The 22,006-nt window shown below is 45.4% G+C and overlaps 1 long non-coding RNA gene across 2 annotated transcripts in view; it reads left to right on the top strand.

The window, feature by feature from the left end:
* LOC144167699 (uncharacterized) overlaps positions 1 to 22,006 on the top strand; it is a 55,662-nt gene that overhangs the window by 13,775 nt on the left and 19,881 nt on the right. The window contains exon 3 of one of the 2 annotated variants that reach the window (XR_013322094.1): positions 1,307 to 1,414. The exons of the other annotated variant lie outside the window; for it this stretch is intronic. This is a non-coding gene — a long non-coding RNA (uncharacterized LOC144167699). The remainder of the gene's footprint in view (positions 1 to 1,306; positions 1,415 to 22,006) is intronic. 2 annotated transcript variants of the gene reach the window in all.

Raw genomic sequence — 22,006 nt, 5'->3', positions numbered from 1 at the left:
GTATATTGTAGCAGTATTTCGAGCTTCTGTGTGTTTGTTAAAGTCCCCCGCAAATGTTTTTGTGCGCTGGAAGTGAACATGTTATGCTTAGAAAACACAGGCTGAGCGAAATGTTACACATCGGCGTGCAGCGGGAAACGCGCCAATTGTAAAAGATGACTGAAAACTGAACACGCTCTTTACTTGTCTTGAATTTGCCACACTATTTAGACTGGAGTGGCATCACTACAGCTCTAGCCGCACCTTGGGTTTTTTTCTGCGCAACGTCACATTTTCTGAAAATAAATAGTCAATAAAATAATGTATTTATTGACGTTGTTTTCTTGCAGTTGAAGTCATTGGCGAGAAAACTATAAAAAAGGCAGACAAAATATTTGTTCTTGCACTTCCAGTACGACTAACCATCGTGACACGCCTCGATGCACCTGCGTTCAACTCCTATTTGTGATATATTTGTGCTCGCTTTGGCCTGTGATTCACCACAGTCAGACAGTGTGTTGCGTGTAGTTTTTTTTTTCTTTTTTTGCATGAAACAAACTTTGCTATTACAAGCCGTCACAAGGTGTTTTGCTGCTTCCTTCATCGCAACTTCACGATCAGTGAGCGATGAAGGAAGCTTCATGATGAGTGAGTGAGGAATGAAGCAACCAGACAGATCGGGAAGTGGAACTCAAGCATTTATTTTTCCCCCTACCCCACGAGGCGCGCTGGTGAGAAATACACGGATTCCTTGGCTCCAGTGATTGCAGCTCCTGCAGTGGTATATGAGGATGGCACTGGCACTCTTCCTGTGTTGCCATGGGTGGCTAACCGTACGTGCTACGAAGTCAAAACACAGATACATATAACAAAGCATGAAACTCAAATTTCAATCTTATGCTCCAATGCATGCTTCAGATTTGGCTATTGTGAACCACTTTTAGGCTATACCGCCTTTAGTCGCTGCTCTGGCAAGGTGACTGCAATGGCTCATCACTGTCTCTTTTGGCAGCTTACTGGTGTGGTGTGTGTGTGTAGAAATTGTAGAATTAAAGCAGCAGCAAAACGCCTGCTGCTTTAATTTCTACAATGCGTCCGGTGAGGATTGGAGACCCTATCTGTAGGCACGAAGGCCCGCACTTTCTCGCCCTGTGTACTGAAAGTCGAGGACTTTGCAATTGGGAAGTATGACAACAAAAAAATGCGCAGTCCCGTGAATGTTGGCGGTTGCTGGAGGTAAAGACCCGCTCTCATTTCCCCTGCTTCAGCTCCTCATCACCTTCTCTCCTTCTTAGCTTCACCTTCTCACTGAGGTTCCTCTATGCAGTGGGTCGTTCCCCCTGAAAGGAGGTGCGGAGGAGATTAAAGCAATTGGAGCATGCATTGAGAAGTGTCCCACAGACCTTGGTGTGGCTTCATGTTCCCTGCAACATCTGTAAGTGGTCACATAAGTATTTATTTATTTATTCATTTACCCTAAAGGCCCTTACGGGCGTTACATAGGGGTCGCAAGGAAAAAAAGAACACATTGCAACATTAAAAACAGCAACACCAAAAAAAAATGCGAATACAAATACATTCATGTTGAAATGCATAGTTTCAAAAAAAGGGTACACAAAAGGCGCACAACAGTTATCCAATTCCTAAAATGCGAGGGTTAAAAAATGACCCAGGTTCAAAATAACACAAACATCGAACATTGAACCAATCTAAGAGGTTCAAAAATGACACAAACACTGAAAAATGATTTATACATTGAGGAATAACTGCAACTCTTTGATAAATGAGTCGTGATTACTGAGGGTGACGATGTTACCTGGGAGCTGATTCCAGTGACGAATAGCAAGTAAGAGTGGCGAAAAGAAAAATAGGTTGGTACGCGCGAATATTGGTTGAACTTTGAATGCATGATCTAAACGGGAAGAAACGCGACCAGCGGGTCTTATATGCGAGGCAGCGAAAGAAGACTGGCTGTGGTATAGCCTATGAAAAACAGATAAAAGACTATAAAGCCGGCGTTGTTGTAGAGGTGGTAAGTTCAGGGATTGTTTCATTTCTGTTATACTTGATGTTCGTGAGTAGTTCCTGAGAATGAATCGGGCAGCTTTATTTTGGAGTGCCTCAAGTTTATTTACGAGATACGACTGATGGGGGTTCCAGATTAGCGCTGCATATTCAATCTTTGATCGAACAAGTGTTTGGTAGGCCAGAAGCTTTGTGGATGTGTTAGCTGAATGCAGATTGCGCCTAATGAATCCGAGTGATTTAGAAGCTTTGCTGGTTATTGTATCGATATGGTGATTCCAGGTTAGATCAGACGTTATGTGGACCCCCAAGTATTTTACCATGGTTACGGTTTGTACAGGCATACTATTGAGAAAATAGTGACGGGGCTCAGACGCGCTAGTTTTGGTAAATGTTATGGCGTTAGTTTTGGGCACATTTACTTCCATCTGCCAATCCCTACACCATTTCGTCAGTTGATTAAGGTCTGCTTGCAAGGATAAGAAATCTTGGGGGTTTTTAATTTGCTTATAAATGACGCAGTCATCCGCAAATAATCGGATAGTAGAAGAGATATTAGTGTTAATGTCATTGATATATATTAAAAATAAGATAGGACCCAAGACTGAGCCCTGTGGAACACCGGAGGTTACTTGAGCTAAAGAGGAGGAATGATCATTAATGGTTACTGACTGAAACCGATGGGTTAGGAAGTTCTTAATCCACCTGTTAATCTTAGGGTTTATATTAAGAGCAGAAAGTTTTTCCATTAGACGGATGTGAGGGACTTTGTCGAAGGCCTTGGCGAAATCTATGAATATAGCATCTATTTGTGAGGACGAATGTACTGCATTATGGAGATCAGTCATTAATTCGAATAACTGAGTTTCACAAGAACGGCCTCTCAAAAAACCATGTTGATTAGAAAAAAAGAAGCTCTGTTTTGTTAGGTAGCTCATTACGGCAGATGATATTATGTGTTCTAGAAGTTTGCAAACTATGCTGGTTAAGGAAATCGGTCTGTAGTTAAGAGGCACAGATGGGTCGCCTGACTTGAAGATGGGGATAACACGGGCAATTCTCCAAGCAAACGGTACGCATCCTGTGTCTATCGATTGCTGAAATAAAGCAGCTAAGATTGGGGATATGACCACTTTAGTCATTTTTAGTAGTTTGGTGCATATTTCATCGGGGCCTGGGGCAGAGTTGGTCGGGAGTCTATCAATGGCTGCAGCAATACCCTCCTGAGTGATAAGCAAGTCATCCATTGCTGAATCTAATGACTGTAAAGTAAGAGTGGCTGGTAATGGGCTTTCATTTGTAAACACAGAACAAAAAACAGAATTGAATTCCTCTGCAGCCTCTGATGACGAAAGGTCTGTACCATTTTTAGACAATGATATGGACGATGATGATGAGTACTTTGGATTTATCACTTTCCAAAATTTTCTCGTGTTGGTCTGCAGTAGGTTTGTTATATCGTTGTTGAAAAATTTTTCCTTGGCTGCCTCGATTTCTGCTTTGCACAGTTTAGAGTTCTTTGTAGCGCTTCCAGTCATCGGCTGAATCAGATCGTCTGGCCTTGGAATAAAGTCGCTTTTTCTTATTGATGCAGCGTTTAACGCCGGTCGTAAACCACGCGCTTTGCGTCGATGACGTGATACTGATTCTTGGAACGTATTTTTCTTTCAGTTCCAGAAGCTTATCGCGAACAATTTGCCAGTTTTCATTTACATTTCTGAGAGCAAAGGAAGTGAAGAACTGCGCGGAAAAGGATAACAATTCGGTTTCTATCATGGCGCGGTTCGCGCGGCTGTAATCAAAAATTGTTTTCGTTTTATTCTCGGTTTTGGAGCTTTCTAATGTTACCTCACAATGCACTACGTTGTGATCGCTGATGTTATCTAAAACATGTACGAGCATATTGCTTGGTTCTGTGGTCAGCACAAGATCTAAAATTCTGTCGACACGTGTAGGCAATCTGACCATTTGACTCAAACCAAAGGCAGACAACACATCGAGAAATTCTTGACATTCATGCCTTTTTGTGCTGCCATGTGGTATGCCTGACCGCCAATCAATCCCTGGGTAATTGAAGTCTCCAGCAAGAATTATTGGGTATTTTGGGTACCTGTTTTGTATAAAGCACAGCGATTCGTTTAAGTGCTCGATAAATTCGGGGGAAGAATCTGGCGGACGGTAGCAGACCCCGACAGCACAACGCACAGAGGCAGATACGCGTACTATCACCCATAGGATCTCTATACATGAAATTGTATCGACTAAATGGGCTTGCAAATTCTTTTTAACGGCCACAATAACACCACCACCGCGAGACACTGTTCTCGTATGCCAAAGTAGAACTACTTTGGCATACGGGGGAGGATGTGCTGCCTCACAATCTTTGTTTCTCACCTGTGCACTTAAACTTGTGTAATCACGCCGTTGGGACTGCTGACTCATTTGCCCCAAACTACATCAATAGGCAGATCCTTCTACAACCTCCTACTATTTGAGTTATTTGTGCCAAACCTGCTCCAAATCTTGCTTGTTCGTGATGGTAGAAGCGAAACCGCCTACCTCAGTTTGTAGTAACTTGCAAGTGGGTGCGACATTGGTGATCATACACAATTGCAGCCCTTTCCTTCATGTGTGCATAAAGGAAACAAGGCATGTAGAAAAAGCTAGCGCAGCAACTAACACACCAGAAAAAAAGAACTCCCGGAAAGGTCGCCTACTTCCCTTTTTTTTTATGGTTGTCCTGCTCTTAGCAATACAGTTAAAGGGGCCTGAGATGGATTTCAAAGTGTTTTTTTTTTTTTGTGTCGGAAATCTTCTCTTTAGTTCTTGTAGAAGCTAGTCCAAACATAGTAAGCATATTCGCTCACACTAGCAAAAGTTATTATCCCGACCAGACAGAACTATTTCTTGGCTCGGCGGCTTGCGACGACGTAGAAGTCTGACCTCGTCCAAGACGAAGCACTCATTTCATGGTTGGCTGCTGGAATTTGCTTCTATGGCCGCGATTTTTGACGGCGGCGGTTCTAGCCGCGTTAATTAGAGCGTCGTCATTACCCTGGTTACTTCAGCGAGTGGGTCGCACATGAGACGACAATGCCCTTTTTTTTCTTTCTAGCTAGCTTCCCGGTCGTTGTGGAATTTGAACAGAAGGTACTGCGTATACCGGGATTGCGGGAGCTTACTTTGCATGCGCGAGAGTTACCGTGAACGTTAACTTACGTTTAGCCACATAGCGATACAGTGGCTAGAATTTCTAGGAACTACCCGCCGTGGTGGCTCAATGGCTAAGGCCCAAATTTTAAAACCTTCCTTACCTTACTAAGGTCGCCTTAGAACTCGCAAGGAGGCCTTAGTTCAATTTTGGAACGTTCCCTACTGAGGCTTCCTTACGAAACACTCCCTTGATGTCTCCTTACTGCAAGGTTGCTCGCGGGCTACCTTGATGCGACCTTATCCTGCTCTTTCAACTGGGCGCACACTTCTCCGCAGCACTCGGCACACACCTCGTTAGGCCGCACAGAATGCTGGGAGCTCCGTCCGGCGGTGCTGCGGGAGGAACGCGACGGCTATGGCGTTCGAGTTATTGCTTCGTACGACAGCTGGGCGGACTTTGCACTGTTTTGCCTGCGGGTGGACGACTTCATGTGCGGCGACGTGTACAGATATCCGTCGCTCACGATGAGGCAGCCGCGAGACCGCCTCAACCCGATGGAGCTGTACAGTGACGACGAGTTTTCATTCCGCTACCGCTAGCATCGGGGCGGATATTTGATCGCCGCTATCTGTGCAACTGCGAATGACAATACCTAACACAACTTTTCCCCACAGTATCATCCCCTTTCTCGCATGTGAAAGTTTATTTGAGCTATAATTGCCGTTTGAGCGATCGGTGATCGAGACATCTGCCGTAGCATGTTTCGATGCTTCCGCGCAGGTACCGCCATCTTTCGGCCGCTCGGCGCACTGCGCGCCGCGATGACCGGTCGGACTAGCGAACCTGCGCGGCCGGTCAGCGTAGTGTTAGCATCGAGACTGATATCTGATCGCCGCCTTTAAATGAGCGCTGATAACGATCCCTAGCACAATTTTTCATCGCACTAACACCTACTTTATCGCACTTGGAACTTCTTTTGACGGTTGACGGTGGTCGGCGACCTCGTCAACGTTTCGCAGCCCACGGTCAGCAATGGGCTCTGGGAAGTTACGCAGGCGGTGTGCTTGCGCCTGTTCCCAAAGTACGTCGGCTACCAAACGCAACAAAGAGGAAACGCTTATGACGCGGAGTTGTTTTAAATCACGTGGGCACATGTTGGGCATGCTGTTGTATTCGTTGCAAAGTCGCTTCCACACTTTAGGTTTCGCTTACAGCGACATGGCGTTGCTGTTGTTGCACTCTACAAAGTTTTTGTGTTTTCGTACCAGTTCTTGGAGAAGTTCTTTTTTTTTTCTTCTGTGTAATCCACGTTCCCGGGCATGGTTACACTGGCGCTATGCTCGCACAAAACGTTGGCTCGCACGTTTCGACGCTAAATGCGATGTTGACAAAAATCAACGTGAGACTGTTGCCAGACTAGATTTGACTTACAAGCAACTGTAGTAACCGACCGGTACAACTTGTTTCAAGAACTGCGCAATAAGCAAACATTAAATTTATGTGCCCGTATAAATGTAAAACACGACAAATTGCATGCCTATCACGGCTAATGAAGGCACATTTTAAGAACAAATTGCGCTTACCCTCGCACCCATGTGCACGAATGGCTTCCTTGACGGGAGTAAGGGCGCCCTTTGGTAAGGAAGATTGAGGGAGGCTTTAAAAATGATGATCGGAGCTGCAAGGTCGCCTCACTGTAAGGGAGCATGAAGGGCTCCTTCAGTAAGGTGAGGAAATGGGGTAAGGTAAAAAAGGTTTTAAAATTTGGGCCTAAGATGTTGCGCTGCTGAGCACCAGGTCGTGGGTTCGATTCCCGGCTGGGGCGGGCGCTTTTCTGATGGAGTCGAAAAGCAAAAACCCCTGTGTGTACGAGATTTCGGCACACGTTAAAGATCCCCAGGTGGTCAAAATTAATCCGGAGCCCTCCACTACGGCGCGCCCCATCGCCTGCATTGCGTCGGCGCGTTAACCCCACAATTGAATCGAATTTCTAGCGACTTAATAGCGAGCTCCTTGCGCCGGCGAAAGGTACGCTTGATTCGTGTCTTGATTCGATTACATAAAGTTCCCAGAGAACGCCCTCCCCCGAAACATCGCCCACCCCCTTTTACGGGTGAAATGTTCCAATTTACTGAAAGACCCCAAAGATTGCCCACCCCGTAAAACAATTGCTTTAGCACCGATGAGTAAACAAAATAAACGTGAATCATCTTTTCATGTGTTGATGCAGTGACCTATTCGTCCTTTCCGTGCTTAACCTGAAAGTTTGCCCGTCTCAGATTTTTTCTTGATATCTCCGCAGTTTTGGTGGTGTGGTGAGGCCATTTTTTCAGAGTTTTTCGCACGTACATGACCCGAAAGTTGTCGTATTTTTCACTTTATACCACTGTACTTTGGGTGGGCGTTCTTTCGGAACTTTACGGTACAGCAAAATGGACTGCGCTCGGCGCTTCATACAAGTGATCTTTGTTGATGTTGATTGATTTTAGGGTTTAACGCGCCGACACGATGCAGGCAGTGAGGCGCGACGTGGTGGACGGCTTCGGTTTTGACCACCTGGGGATCTGTAACGTCCGCTGAAATCTCGTACACACGGGTGTTTTTGCTAATCTTAGTTGATGTTGTTTATTATGTTCTAAATGATAATTAGGAGTACGACAAATGACAATTTTTTTTCGGAAGAGCGAGTAAAATCTCTGCCCCTACTCCAGCCTCCCACCCTTCCAATGGTTCAGATGTGTTTATGAACTAGAAAAGCCAGGCAAAGCTCTTTTACGCTTTTAAAATTGTGTTGGGCAAGGTAATATAGGTAACTGCGGAATTATGACAATATATCTTACTCATTTTATGTCGAAATATTTAGTGGAGGCGTGAATTCTGGTTAATGCATTACTTGGTGCATTAGATGGCAGCATCGACGTCGTGTCTTCTTTTTTTTTAAAGCAGAAGTATATGACTCTTTTAAAGGTATACTCTAGTTTATGTTAACGCGGTAAGCAGTAAAGCGCGCTAAGGACACTAGCCCTTTCAGCCCTGAATTTTTTCTTTCTATAGGAAAACACATTTCGGTGTGTTTTCTTTATTATTTCGATGGCACAAGCTTACAAACTGAAAATTGAGCTTCTAATGCAAGTATTTAGTTATTTACAGGCATGACATCTAATTAGGTGATCAGGTAATTAAAATTGAAATTTTCAGCAAAAACTGTTTTTTTGCTTATTTTCTTAAATGTTCTAAAGCTGTGAGCCCACACACAAAAAACACGGCTGCTGGTGCAAGTAGTTTTAGATTTTCAGCTATGTCATCAAACTGGGACTTCGGTCCTTGGGGTCGCACGGACGCCAGTTTGGCCTTCCCTGCAACGCCTTCCTTTTTCTAGCATTCAGTTTTAGCAAAAAAAGAACAATGGTGATATCTATCAATCGATGCATCCTTCGAGAACTATTTTCCAGAAAACTAGCTGTTTTGGTTTTGTTCTCAAATTTCTAGAAATTTTTTGGTTCATGTCCTAAATATAGGACGCCAGGGCCGAAAGGGCTAGGCAACACGCTTCATTCAGAAGGCCGGGCGCACCAAACCAACTTTCCTGCTCTCATGACTTGATGGGAAGCAATGAAATGAAACTCTGGCAAGAGTTGTCATTATGGGATGCGCATGCTCTTCACCTTGTCGCGACCAACGCAGAGACAATCAGCCACGACAGCGTTTGGGCTTGAGCTGATTTATTCAGCCAGCGAGAATGCACGGGAGCAAGCACCTTGCACGCACCTTGTAATCACGAACAGTGCCCGGGGCCGTCCAAGCGCTGCGTGAGGAGCTCCCGCCTTCGTTGTCAGTGCAGCGCTCCCTTGGCATGCCCAGGGGTGGAACAGCGGCGCTATTTGCACCATTGAGCTCCAAACATGTTTACCTGTGCCATCCTGCGCCGAACCGCTCTTGTTGCGCCAAACTCGAATGGTCGAAGACCGCGAAAAATTGCGTTTGAGCAAAAACATATTTTTTAAGTCTTCATACCTTTAAGCACCTACTCTAAAAGTTTTACCGCTGATTTTTGTCGGGATGAATCTAAAAATCGACTATGAAACCGCAGGGGAGCCGAAAACGCCGAGAATCGGGCTAAAAAAGCTTGAACTTTGCGCGCGCGCCACACTCGAAGCAGACCAACGTTACTAAATAGATTCTAGTAACATAAAGCTAGGGTTTCCACCTGCCCGTTTTGGACCTGCCCGGCCGGTTTTTTAAACAGCGGGCTGGTTGCCGGCCATACTTAAAACCGGCCGTCATTGGCCGGTTTTTTGGCCCTTGTGCCGTGATTTTGTCTGTTTTGGCATTTTATAAGCACCATTTCAATAACTACGATTATAAATACATCTCGACAAGCTGCGCAAAGACACGCAAGCAGAGAAAATACGCGGCGAGCACGCTGCCTGAGACGGAGGGGGTCCTAAGGGAGGAACAGAACAACGAAATGCTGCTGCCGCGGTCAGCAATGGCGGTTACTTTTCAGTCAAGCACATACTATAGTGCCTAGAATATACTGGCTAGTGTCTTGAGCGGAGTGCTTTGCTATGGGAGAGCGTGGCACCGTTTGCAATGTAAGCCCACCGCTGCCACCAGATGGCGCAGCTTGGCGGGAATGTGCTGCTTCAGCAGACGATACAGTTTTTACGCTTCGGAAGGCGGAAAAGTGGCCTTGTGCGTGCGTGATTAAAGAGCTTGTGGGCGTATTTTTTCTTCGCCGAGATGCACCGTTTATTGTTCTGCGTGGGTGCTTGGACATGCAAGCCATTCCGTCAGCCCCTCCCAGCAGTTTTGGGCTGATATTGCACCGGTTCTGCGAGCGTGCACGAGTATCCGTGCCACGCCAAATCGCGGGCTCTGTTCCGGGTTGTTGTTTTCCCGTGCCTGTCACTAAAGCCGCTTTGTTGAACTGTAAACCAAGCTGACAATGCCAAAGTGATGGTGCAAATCGACAATATGCTAATTGCGCCGCTGTGTAAAAGCAGTATACTGTATTATATATTCTGTACTTTATATTCCCACTTGAATAATCCTCACCATAGTACTGGTGCTCTTTGGCCTTGATGCCCTTGCACCAAGAAAACCTAACATCATCATCAAAAGCAGTATACAGTCGAACACGGATATATCGAACTCCAAGGGGATCCCGAAAGAATTCGATATATCGATAATTTGATATATAAAATACGCCTATCTGAAGATTATCTGACAACTCCGCAGATCACTGAGAGTTTTCTGAAGTCGTGGAAAACGGTAGTTTACCGTTTTGACCCTCAAAGCATGGAAAATCTGAACCGCAGCATGATGACCACCGCACTTTATTTATCATTGAAATGTCTTTGAGCTTCGCTTGTTTTTTTCTTCTGCGTCGTAAAGTTCGCCAAATTGTCTTCAAGATTACAAACACGCACAGGTGAGAAAATCAACGCTGTACACTGTGCCACAACAGAGGCAAATACCGCTGACGGAACCTCGGCTGCAGTAGGCGGTTGGGAACGTTGTCAGGCACTGAGTGCCGTTATCTTCAGTATCCGAACTGAACACCTCCCCCATCTGGAGGCGTGCAACGAAGTCGCTTTGCACATGACACGCTCCGGAATAGCCGGGGCGGGTTGTGCTGCATTCGCCTTTACGTCAACGTTGATGCGTGCATCGCCCTCAAAACTATTGCGAGGAATTCCGAACGCCTTTTCAACCAACATCTTTTCAGCAGCCTGCACCCGATGAATTCCCGCCTTCGTTGCTCCGAAATGAATGCCTTGGACAAAACAAACATACAACGCCGCATCGGTACCCCTGCATGAGTGACCAAACAGCTCAATCACAGAAAAAGAGTGCCTCCGGTCAATTTCTTTTGCTTCTTTATGTCCTTTCGCCCCAACCACTAACCGCGTTCTAGCTATCATGGAGCTGCCCCTCGTGCTAGCGTGAAAACAGCTGTTAAAGGCCATCGAAGCGACATAATGCCGTGGACGCCGCATCTGTCTCACCAAGCCAGGCAGCTCCTGTGATGAGTCAACATTATCATTAACTCCACTCCATCAGAGGAAGCAAACTTTCAGGGGCACCTTCGGCGCGGAATTCGATATATCGAATTTGCCTGCGATCAGGAGTTCGATACACGCGCACAACAGCCCTATACTTTTGCATGGGATCTTCAAGGGGATGTTTGCACTGTTCGATATAGACAATAATTCGATATATCCGTGTTCGATATATCCGTGTTCAACTGTACTGCCCAAACAAGGGGCATGTTTACGAATTCAGCGGATGCTACGTGGCTTGCGGAGTAGGAACGAAGCATCAGAAGAAAATACAGAAGGGTGACGGAGGCTGCAGTTGTTTGCGAAAAGTTTGTTCAGAGCAGTTGTACCGAGCAAATGCTTATATATGTTCACGCGCAAGTTCTACGCGCTATAGCGCTGCTTATACGGAGCGTGCCAACTGCAAATAATAAACAGCTGCACAACGGCATGCCGATGCCGTTGTGCAGCTGTTTATTGATTCTGCTTGTGCCAACTTCAGCTTCAGATTATAGCAAGCGTCAAGAAGCAGCGAAATGAAAGCATGCGCATTTTGTTCCGCTGTGCACTAGCGGGTACCGTTCCAACAGAGAAAATGTGTCGCTCTTTAAAGCGCCGACTGAACTCGGCGCGGTGGCTCAGTGGCTAAGACGTCGCGCTGCTGAGCACAAGGTCACGGGTTCGATTCCCGGCCGTGACGGCCGCTTTTCGATGGAGGCGAAAAGCAAAAACGCCCTGGTGTTACGAGATTTCGACGCACGTTAAAGATCCCCTGGTGGTGAAAATTAATCCGGAGCCGGCCACTACGGCGTGCCTCATTGCGTGCGTTGCGTCGGCGCGTAAAACCCTACAATCAATCAATCAAAGACCCTTCACGGTTGTCAGAGTGAGAGAATAGGATCAAGAGAGTGGACAGGAAGCTGACGCCAAATGCGGTAGTATATGGGAAAAGCACTTTGACAATAACTGCATTGAGCGTTCGTTCAAGATAACACGGTGAACTGCGTTGTGAACAAAATCCCTCGCGACAAAGTGCGGCTCAAGCCAGATGCTATCCCTATACAGTATTCGAGGCATACCCGATGCACCTTATTTGAAACTTGTATCGAAAAGACAGATCAGAGACCTTTGTAAGCAGGAGCCGGTTGCGAAACGTCGCAGGGTGATCACCGAGACGCTGGACGAGGAGACGACTGAAAACGTGGCCGCACCTGAAGAAAACTAGAGGCCTCGATCTTCCCGAACCCCTAGGAGAAAATCAGGCAGCACCGCAACCACCGAGACATAGTGAGGGTCGTCATCCTTTTGATTCGTGGATGAAGCTCACAACAGCTAGCACTAGCTAGCTGACACGTTAACTTACGTGAGATGTGGGATCCAGGCGAACGACTTCTCTCATCTTTTTATTAAGAGAATGGTACTTATCATTTGTACGATGTTCAACTACCGTTGTATGATGGACTAAACTATGAGATGTTGTTGAATTGTATTTATTATTTATCAGCCAGCCGCAATGATTACAAAGCTGCATGCCGAGCGCTTACGTTTCAAACCTAGTGACATCGTTTAAATACACTTGCAAGCACAGTGTAACGTAGTCAGATATCAACCGTATGTTCAGGCGACAAGCAAGAGCTTATTTAATGTGGGATGGAGATTGCGCATAAAGGCCCGTTCGCACTTGCGACGGAAGCGACGGGAATTCCGTCACTTTGTCGCGCGACGATCGTTTTTGTCGAATGGTCGGGACAAATTTTTGTCGCGCGACAGCATTCCCGTCGCTTTCGCTCGCTTTCGTCGCAAGCGGGAATGGAAAGTTCTGCCGCTGCCGTCTGCTACGCAGCGCGGAGGTAACCGCGCGATCTGCTTGGGCCGGACGGACGCGCACGTTCCCGCACGGCAGCGCCCCAAGTGGCAGCCGGCCGCGTACATTGCTCCCGGCGCCTGCCTGGAGCCCGCCCTCAGCACACTAGCCAGTATATTCTAGGCACTATACACATACAGAGCATAAAAACAGGCTGTCAATCACTTTCAGTACACACATAAAGTTGATTTCTCTCTAAGAAAACGCTACAATAAGTGGCACTGCTTGTCAAAAACATGGCGTCTTTTTTTTAACACAAATTAAACATTCTCTATACCACGCCCCCCCCCCCCCCCCCACGCCCCCCCCTTAAGGGCCGGTTTTTTATTTAGGGAAAGGTGGTAAGTGGCGGCCATCTTGGGCTAGCTTTTGTGCGTATTTTGCGCTATCTCAAAATGCCGTCGCACAAGGAAAACGAGCGTTACCGTTGATTTCCGGAAGGTCGTTTACGATCTGCTGATTGGCAGGATTATGCCAGCTTGAGGCGAGTCCCCCGTTCTGCATCGCTGATTTGCCGGCGCAGTTGAGCCGACATTTTTCTTTTGTTTTTGCAGGCCCACGTTTGCTGCCGCCATTTACTCCATGGCCACCGCAGTATTTTCAATTTGGTCGTGTTTTCTCTGCCGTTACTGACTGCGATTCTGTCACAACGTCTTTTTGTCTCGTGCCGCAATGCTTGGAGACCTTTTACCTCAGCAAATTACGTGCTGCAAGTGTGCGAAAAAACGACAGAACATTCCGTAGACACTGGTGCTGAGATCGCCTGTCGCGTACGAATCTGGTCCGAGAAGCGCAGCGTGGAAACGACCTGGTTTATAGTTAGCCGTTTTGCTGTGGTCTTATTATTGAAAAAAAGTCGGGAGCACAATATGTTTGTGGTATTCTTTAGTTTGCATAGACATTGAAGGAAGTGCAAAGTAGCAAGTACCGTTTGTGAAGTTCAGCAAAAAGTGTAGTTTTCCAGCGCTGTTTACAAAGGTTTTTCATTACTGGCTTTTCCGTTTTTGTCTTTTTTGTGGTGCGGTCGCATACTTGGTTGTTTTTTCTTGAGGAACAGAGTGACATGGTGTTTTTTATATTGTGGCTATGCTGTAGCAAAAAAAGTTACAAACTAGGTTCATTTTTCTTATCTTATTTTGCGACGACATGCTCTGCTTTACGGAGTGTTTCATTATCGGGCTTTTGGCCTAGGATGATAAGACTGGTATCATTTCATTTGAAATAAATAGATCTAGCAGGTGGGGCTGTTTGTATCACTCAGGCATTGATCGCCAAATTAAAGTCCACCTGCAGCCCTGCAGTTCCTTATTTCGTAAGATCATGCTCTTCATTACGGGATGTTTCCTTATCTTACTCTTGAGTTAGGATAACAAGACAGGTATAATTTCATTTGTATTGAATTGATCTAGCAGTTAATACTATTTGTATCACTGAAGCGTTGATTACCATTTTGCATATCACCTACAGCCTTTTTGTATGTTTGAGATGCATCGCAGGGCAATCTCTAGTTCTGGGGGGCTGCTGTGCTTTAGTCTCATTGGTAGCACAAAAATAACAGCAACACATGGTATTTGAGCCTTTCTGTATTCTGAAAAGACACTGAGAGAAAAGGTTAAAGAGTATATACAGTTCCTGAAGTTTAACAGTAGAAAATTTAATTCCCCTTCACAATTTGTATGGTATTCGTGTAAATTTACGTCAGTCTTTCCAGAGTTATCTTTGTGTTAGTCACATACTTGATGTGCTTTTCTTCTTAAAGATCAAAGCTACAAAATGATGCTAATGATATTAATGTAGCTATGCCATATCAATAATTACCATGACCTGAAACTTCAAATGCATTTTTTTTTTTTTTGCTAGGCCATGCACTGCTGTACGGGGGGCTTCTGTTGCTCTTGGGCTAGGATGACAAGACTGGTACCATTGCATTCGTATTGAATTGATTTAGCAAGTGATGCTATTTTTATTACTCTGTCATTGCTCACCTATTTGCAAAAATGAGTAAAGATGAAACGATTTTTCACGAATTGTTCATATTAATTGTTCGCCTCCTTCATGCATTGTAAATGTCTTCAAAATGAATAAAAATAGCATATCCTGGCAGAGCAGACCTTTGGAATTATATCCATATACCTAAATCATTATTGAGTTTGGTCAAGCAAAATTTCTCTAAATCTTCGTAAGAAATGCCTCAATAAATAAATTTTAAAGCATTGCGTTTCATCAACAAATAAAGCTATGTTACAACCAATTACATGTTTGAAATCAGCGTAAGAACCTATCAATACTGCTATTTTTGATCTAGCTGGCACTAAAAATTAAAAAAAATTGTCTAAAGACCGCCATGATACCCAGCGCCCGAAAACCTGGTTGAAACATCGTGATATTGGTTTCATCCATGCGTTTATGGTTTCGGTTTCATCAAGGCTATGAGCAGCTATCGAACCCGGCTTTGGCTTAGCCATAAGGCAGCAGGCTCTACGCAATCTGTTTGAAATTCTGTGTTGCATTTGCATGGTTGTGTTAGCTGGTGTCGGCTGCTGCACCACAATCAATGAAAATTGACCAAAATTAAAATGTTTTTGTGTCTCATCACAAATAGAATAATATCCGCATGAAAGGTTATAATTTATTGAAGGGGAACATCAATTTAGTCATCCATTTTTGGTGATACTAGCTTTGCTGCCCACAACTTTGCGTTGCGGCATAATTGAACACGCAGCGTCTTGGATGCCTGCTGTCGCTTGTCAATTGGGCGCACTTTTGTTTTGAGGTTGTTATGATTGTCTTAGGGGAAACCCCAGAAGTAAGGATGTTACGAAGGCGCCCAGGCAGGGCGGCAGCGCTGAGCGCCGCGAAAAAGGAGCAGACGCACTCGTGGTGTAGAGACGACTGGCTTCCCACCCCAGAAATCGGGGGAGCGTTTATTGTTTACACAAGCCTTCTCCCTCGTTTGCCCCGCGCCCGAGAAGCGGAGCAGTGGCGGGCACAGGCGGCCCCTCGCTTGCAGTCTCTCGCTTCGTAGAATACACGAATATAACAGAGGTAATTACTCATATTTGCCTGTGAACTAAAAACGGAAATGAATGGGAAACTTCAAATAAACTCCCTGTGAAACGGAGGGATGCTGGTTGCCTTTTGCCTTCCCTACCCCCCGTTTTTCAGTATTCAGAAAGGAACAAATGAACTTCAATTCAAATCAACTTTGGGGTTAGCTTTGCTTAGTGAAGGATGGTGTAATATTAATTGGGCCGTCTGACGCGCTCTAGTTACGTTGTCTGCGGCAAAGTTCGACTCTTGCATCTTTGTGACTGATGAAGGAAGACAAAGCTATGTTCAGCATGGCACGCACTCAAACCGCTGTTCGATAGAAAAAATGCAAGCGAACATTTTGTTTTACGAATGGCGCCGTGCGGTCGCATAAACAGTGCCGTTTACCGGACACGAAGCGAGGCCTGTTATCTGATCTCTTTCGGCTCTGCGTGTGAGGTTTGACCTTCGAACGGCAATAACGCGGCGCGCTCGCTGGGGCCGAAGATACATAACTCCGCATTTTGTAAACCTGTAGATATAGTACAAAAACTGCATTACTGGTTCAGAGTTGGTTATAGTGCATGGTAGAACGCTTGATATAGTAGATAGGTCAAACGTAATGGGCAGGGGGCTTGCACAGTGGCCTGTAGGGTGATTAGGGATGCACCACAACGCTGTGAAATTGTGTTGCATCTGCACGAAATGGCGTTTCTGGCTGCTGCTCCAAACTTGCTCCAAAAATGCCTTTGTGTCTGCTCAAATCCTGCTACAAAAGTCCCTTTTGCCTGCTTCCAGGACTGCACCCAAACCCATGTGCCTTGTACCACCCCTGCGTGCTGTTCGTTACAACCTCATAACTGAAACAACGTCGAGGCTATGCTGGAAACACAGAGGAGCGTGCAAAGAATCCTTTCGAATATAGCAGCCAAGAAAACAAATGAAACTGATGAAACATACCAGAAATGGAGCGCTGAGCACTCGCACAGCACACGTCGTTGCTCCTGCGCTCGCTGTATCCTTCTGCCAAGAACAGGTGAGCGTCGAGCCAGGCGTCGAGCCAGGCTTTACACTTCGGTATAACACAAATATCTGGCACAGCATAAACGGAAACGGACACAAAAGATGGTTTTTGTAGCTTTCAGGTGTTTTTACGCTAGTAAAAAAACCTTTAATTCAACGTCGGACTAACATGTCACAGATTAGTTCAAGAAATAGCCGTTGGACTCCGATACCATCGACCCCCAAAAAACCCCATCTCAGGGGCCCTTTAACTCTTTCGCTACCGTGCCTATTTCAAATCGTTCAGTTTGATCGATACTTTGGGAGCGCCTTTTCATAGCGTTCCAGGCATTGCTCGAACAAGTTAAGCTGTTTGGAGTTAGATCAGAAAATGGCCTTTCAAAATCAGTTTTGTTTTTATTTTTGCAATGAAAACGTGATTTTTGACACGCGTTTGAATCACCTAGGGGTGGAAAAGGGGCGTGGTCATTGCGCGTTACTGCTACCAACGAAGAATGCGTGCCACTCGTAATAACTCTGCAGCAGCATTTGTTTTTTGCTATCAGGGCGTGAAGGGTGAACCAGCAAACAATTTTCAATCGTCAGGTTCGCACTCTGACAGTAATAATCCCAGAAATCGGCTGCAAATGTCAAGCAGTGCCTGTTTGCAAAGCTACTTTATGATTTTAGGCAGTTTTATTGCCTTTGCGCACGTTGTTCTAAGTTGTGTGGTAGTTCTACTTACCCCAGGACCATTCGCGAACAGTTTACAACAGTTTCGGTTTCATTCCTGCATTGCGAAATTCATATTTAGCGCTACTACACAGTTACCCAACTTTAAGGCTACCTGCCATGGCACCTTGAGCGTCCGCGACTGATCCTTGAGCAAAGCACGCCGCTCCAGATTTCCCCCACCCTAACCCGATTTCTGTGATAAGAACTTCAGATGCAAGTCAAAAGATCACACCCAGTCGGCAGATATCTGTTCCGCCGAGGACAGCGCTTCAAACCGGCCTTACACTGCCAGCTGTTCGCCTTTAAATTTCGTTTCCATGTGAGGGTATCTCCGGGTGTCTATTGTCCGGGTGTCTCCGGGTGTCTATCTTTGCGGAACTGTCTATTCGGACCGAGTCTCCGATAAGTTTTTGTACTGTTTCATTTGAAAAATGTTAGATGGCGCTGCAATGGAGGAGGCCCGTGGTGCTGATCTTTTTTATCGCGCAACTGCTACTCGGCCAAAGTTCTCAGGGCACGATTCTAGCGCATCGTACCTCAGTTTTGCAAGAAAGGCTACAATTGCGAGTCAGAAGATGATAATAAAGCTCAACTTTATGTTTTGAGGGATAACTGACCGTGAATGTCAACAAGCACAGGGGTGAGACAGCTGCGCATATTGTGCAGTTTTGATATGATAGCATTTTACTGCACCCTGCACCAAGCTGCTCCAAAAGCATGACAGTTGTGAAAATTGCACCAAACTGCTCCAAAACAGCCTGAAAGGCACAGATTTTTATGCTCATGGAAGTTTCAGCGGGGAATAAAGCCTCTCGCATCCCGGTCAGAGCATTTATCGTCGGTCAATCGCAAACGCGGAAGCGGCACAAATGGAGAGACTGAAACGAAGCAAACGATGGCTTCTAAAACGCGGTAGGCTTTCCGTCCGGGTTCGTTGAAACGGCCTTCTCGATTGGGCATCACTGGGGCAACAAACATGGCCGCCGTTGACCCGGCGGCTGCTGCTGCGTACTTCAGGCGCTCAGTTAGGGTTGCCACCTGCCCGGTTTTTGACCGGCCCGACCGGTTTTTTTAGACATCATGCCGGTTGCTGGTCTGTACTTAAAACTGGCCGTCATTGGCCGGTTTTTTGGCCATTGTGCCCCTATTGTTTATTTGTTTTTTTATTTTATGAGCGTTAATTCAGCAACTACGACGATAAATCAGTGTTGGCAAGCTGCGCAATGACACGCGAGCAGAGAAAATATGCAGGTGAGCGCGGGCGAAATGCAAAAAAGAGCTTTTAATGGACGAAGTATGTGCAGTTTCTTTTCAGGGCAAAACATTCAGAGCCATAATCAGAATTTCATCAGCTTTCAGTACAAACGTTATGTTCATTCCTCTCTAGGAAAACGCTACAGTGCATATGGCATTGCATGTCGTAAAACATGGATTCTTTTTTTTTCACCGCACATTCAACCTTCCCCCCTCTTCTGAAGGGCCGGGATTTTTTTTTTTCATGGAAAGGTGGCAACCGTACGCTCAGTGTGCATCGCCGTTTTTCCCTGGTTTATTTTACGCTATCAGCTGGGCTACAGTCTATTCATTATATCTGTTGTGGCTCTGAACAGTGACGTTAATGCAGGGATAAGGTTTGTGATTGGTGCCAGATTACGGGAAGCTGTGCAGCTCGAAAAAGGTTCATTGAAATGTGGGGCTCACACTTCGGCGTGGTTTGTCCTTGAGTGCGAAATACGGTGCGCACGTCTATAATCGGGGTCTATAATCGGATCGGCCGCCTCGGCCATGCTCTTTTCGCCGTGTTTCCTTGTGAATGATACTTGTTGTTGTTGTGGTTGATAGCACTCATTTGTACAATTTTCGTGTTCAAATAATCGGGGTTCGTGAAGTGAACTTTTTGGCTCATTGCGGTGTTACAAAACGCTGTGTTGTTGCTGTGTTTCGAAGCGAGATCGCGATCCTCAGGAATGCAGCAGTCGACACGAAAGTGGTGGACCGCTCTGCGGCGCTGCGACTGTTCAGGCAGCGCCCAATAGATGCAGGACTTGGATGGTTACCATAGCACGCGAGCAATAATACTTGATGTATGCGAAGTGAAATTTAATGCCAAAATCTAGGTGGCTAATCATAGTAACGCTACTCAAATGACTGTGGGGTGAACGTGCGCCTTCGGGATTGAAACGGCTAGGCTGGTGGGGCTATGCGACCGTTTGCTCGAAGTTGCTCAGCTGTTGCCGTGACTACACTCATTCATACAACGCAGCCTGGAATTACAAAAATATTAATTTGAGCCTTCAAAGGGTAAAAAATGCACCATAATTGCAGCGCCCTTAAATTTGATACCGTTAACGGCAGTTTTGTTAATGTTGCGTACAGCCGCAACACAATATCACCAGTTAGTAAAGAGCTAGGGCCGTCATTACTTTGTGATACTCTTGAAAACACTTTCACCTAAAGCTGTTTCAGTGTTCTGTGTATTCAAAACTGACTGAAAAGTGTACTCGACCCAGGAAATTGCTGAAAACATGATTTTTTTTAAGCTCAGGAGACGACGTATTAAATGTTGTTCTCCTCCAAATTAAGGTTCTTCTGCTCCAAAATCGACATTTCGCTGCTCCAGAAACTGCTCCCAAATATGTTTGGGCTGTCTCACCCCTGCAAGCATCAACCACGGTGTTCCGTTTTCAACTTCATGCATGCTTTTTTTCCACATCGCGTGCTTGTCCCAAATATTGTACTTGCTGTAAATGCAAAGTCCGTCATTGACAAGATGTTTTATGTTATGTGGGGGCAAATTGGTGCCTCTGATGATGTCAAACCGCCAGATTTATTCCAGGGAACCACCCGAAATTGCACATTTTGAATTGGAGGCTGGGCTTCACCGCATGACATGAGCACTGTGCGGGCTAACAGTTTTTTTTTTATCTGACAAACTGCTCCGCGCAAGTCGACATTTTTTCTAGGGAAGGTTTTTTAAATGTTCCCCTACAAATTGTATATTCTACGTTTTTTCTACTACCGGTGGTTTGATATAGGCAACTCCTTTTTTCTCTTTTTTTTCGACAACTTGGCAAAAATTTTGATTTTGATATTTTTTTCACAACTATGATATATAAAAACATTTAAAAACTGGTGTTATTGGAAAGGCCATTAAATAATCTGCATTTTGTATTCCTGTAATTAGTGCCTAACCAATCTTTTTAGTAGAACAAAAATGTTTTCTTGGACCTCTGAAAAATCGATGAATTTTCCCGTGGTCATGAAAGAGTTAAACCTGGACATAATGAAGTTGACAAAGAATCGCAATTTTTCATTACATGGAGTTTTCGAGCTAAGGCTTGCGTGAATGAAGCAGAAACAAAACCAAAATGCTAGATATCAGTGACAGTAAACTCACCGTTGGGGGATTTATTTCGCAGTAAGAAACTGCATGATTTGCAGCTTTCCCACGAGCTTATGTCCCTAACACGGCACTCCAAAGCAGCAAGGTCACTTACCCGTGTATTCACGTGCGTAACTTAAGTATCACTTTTGCCTTTTGACACTTTTTGGTGCCCTAATGCATTTCAAGGGCCAAACTTAGGCTGAAAGGGTGCCTTTTCGTGAACTTGGTGCTCTTTTCCGCACTCAAAATTGTTCAGAGGGCGCTAGCTGGGATACTGTACTGGGCGGGGGTGTTCTTCTTTCTCACCGACGGATAACGGATTTAAGATTGCAAGCTTGTCTTGGAAAGACAGAACTTCTCGTTTTCTGGCAGCAGAACTAATCACCAATCAACCAACAAACGCAGGCAGCAGTCGAGACGCACGACTACACGCCGACAGGCCTAGCACCTAACCGACATCGCACTCACGTGCACAATTCGCTAAATTAGTGCATTTATCCAGCTGATTTTTCAGAGAAAGTGCAAAATACAATGACTCATCATCGTAGCGAATTCGTTACGTTAAGGTTAGCTGTTTCAACGTCCTCGTAACGTAGAGGTTGCAAACACATGGGCTTCAATAGGGGTGGCAATGGGGAATTGAAAAACTTTGTTAAATCCAGGAATTCGTTACATAGAGGTTCGTTAATTACATCCAGGTTTGACTGTAGCTGAGGAAAATGCAGCCGTATTCCGCATGTTATTAGGACAGCTACAATTTCCTAACACCCCTTTCACATTTTCTACCA

This window comes from Haemaphysalis longicornis, unplaced genomic scaffold, assembly GCF_048455015.1.
Source record: "Haemaphysalis longicornis isolate Haplotype H1 unplaced genomic scaffold, Haemaphysalis longicornis Haplotype H1 scaffold_1, whole genome shotgun sequence".
Classification (NCBI taxonomy): domain Eukaryota; kingdom Metazoa; phylum Arthropoda; class Arachnida; order Ixodida; family Ixodidae; genus Haemaphysalis; species Haemaphysalis longicornis.
Note: the sequence above shows the minus strand (reverse complement) of the source record. Positions and strands in the feature narration are given on the sequence as shown.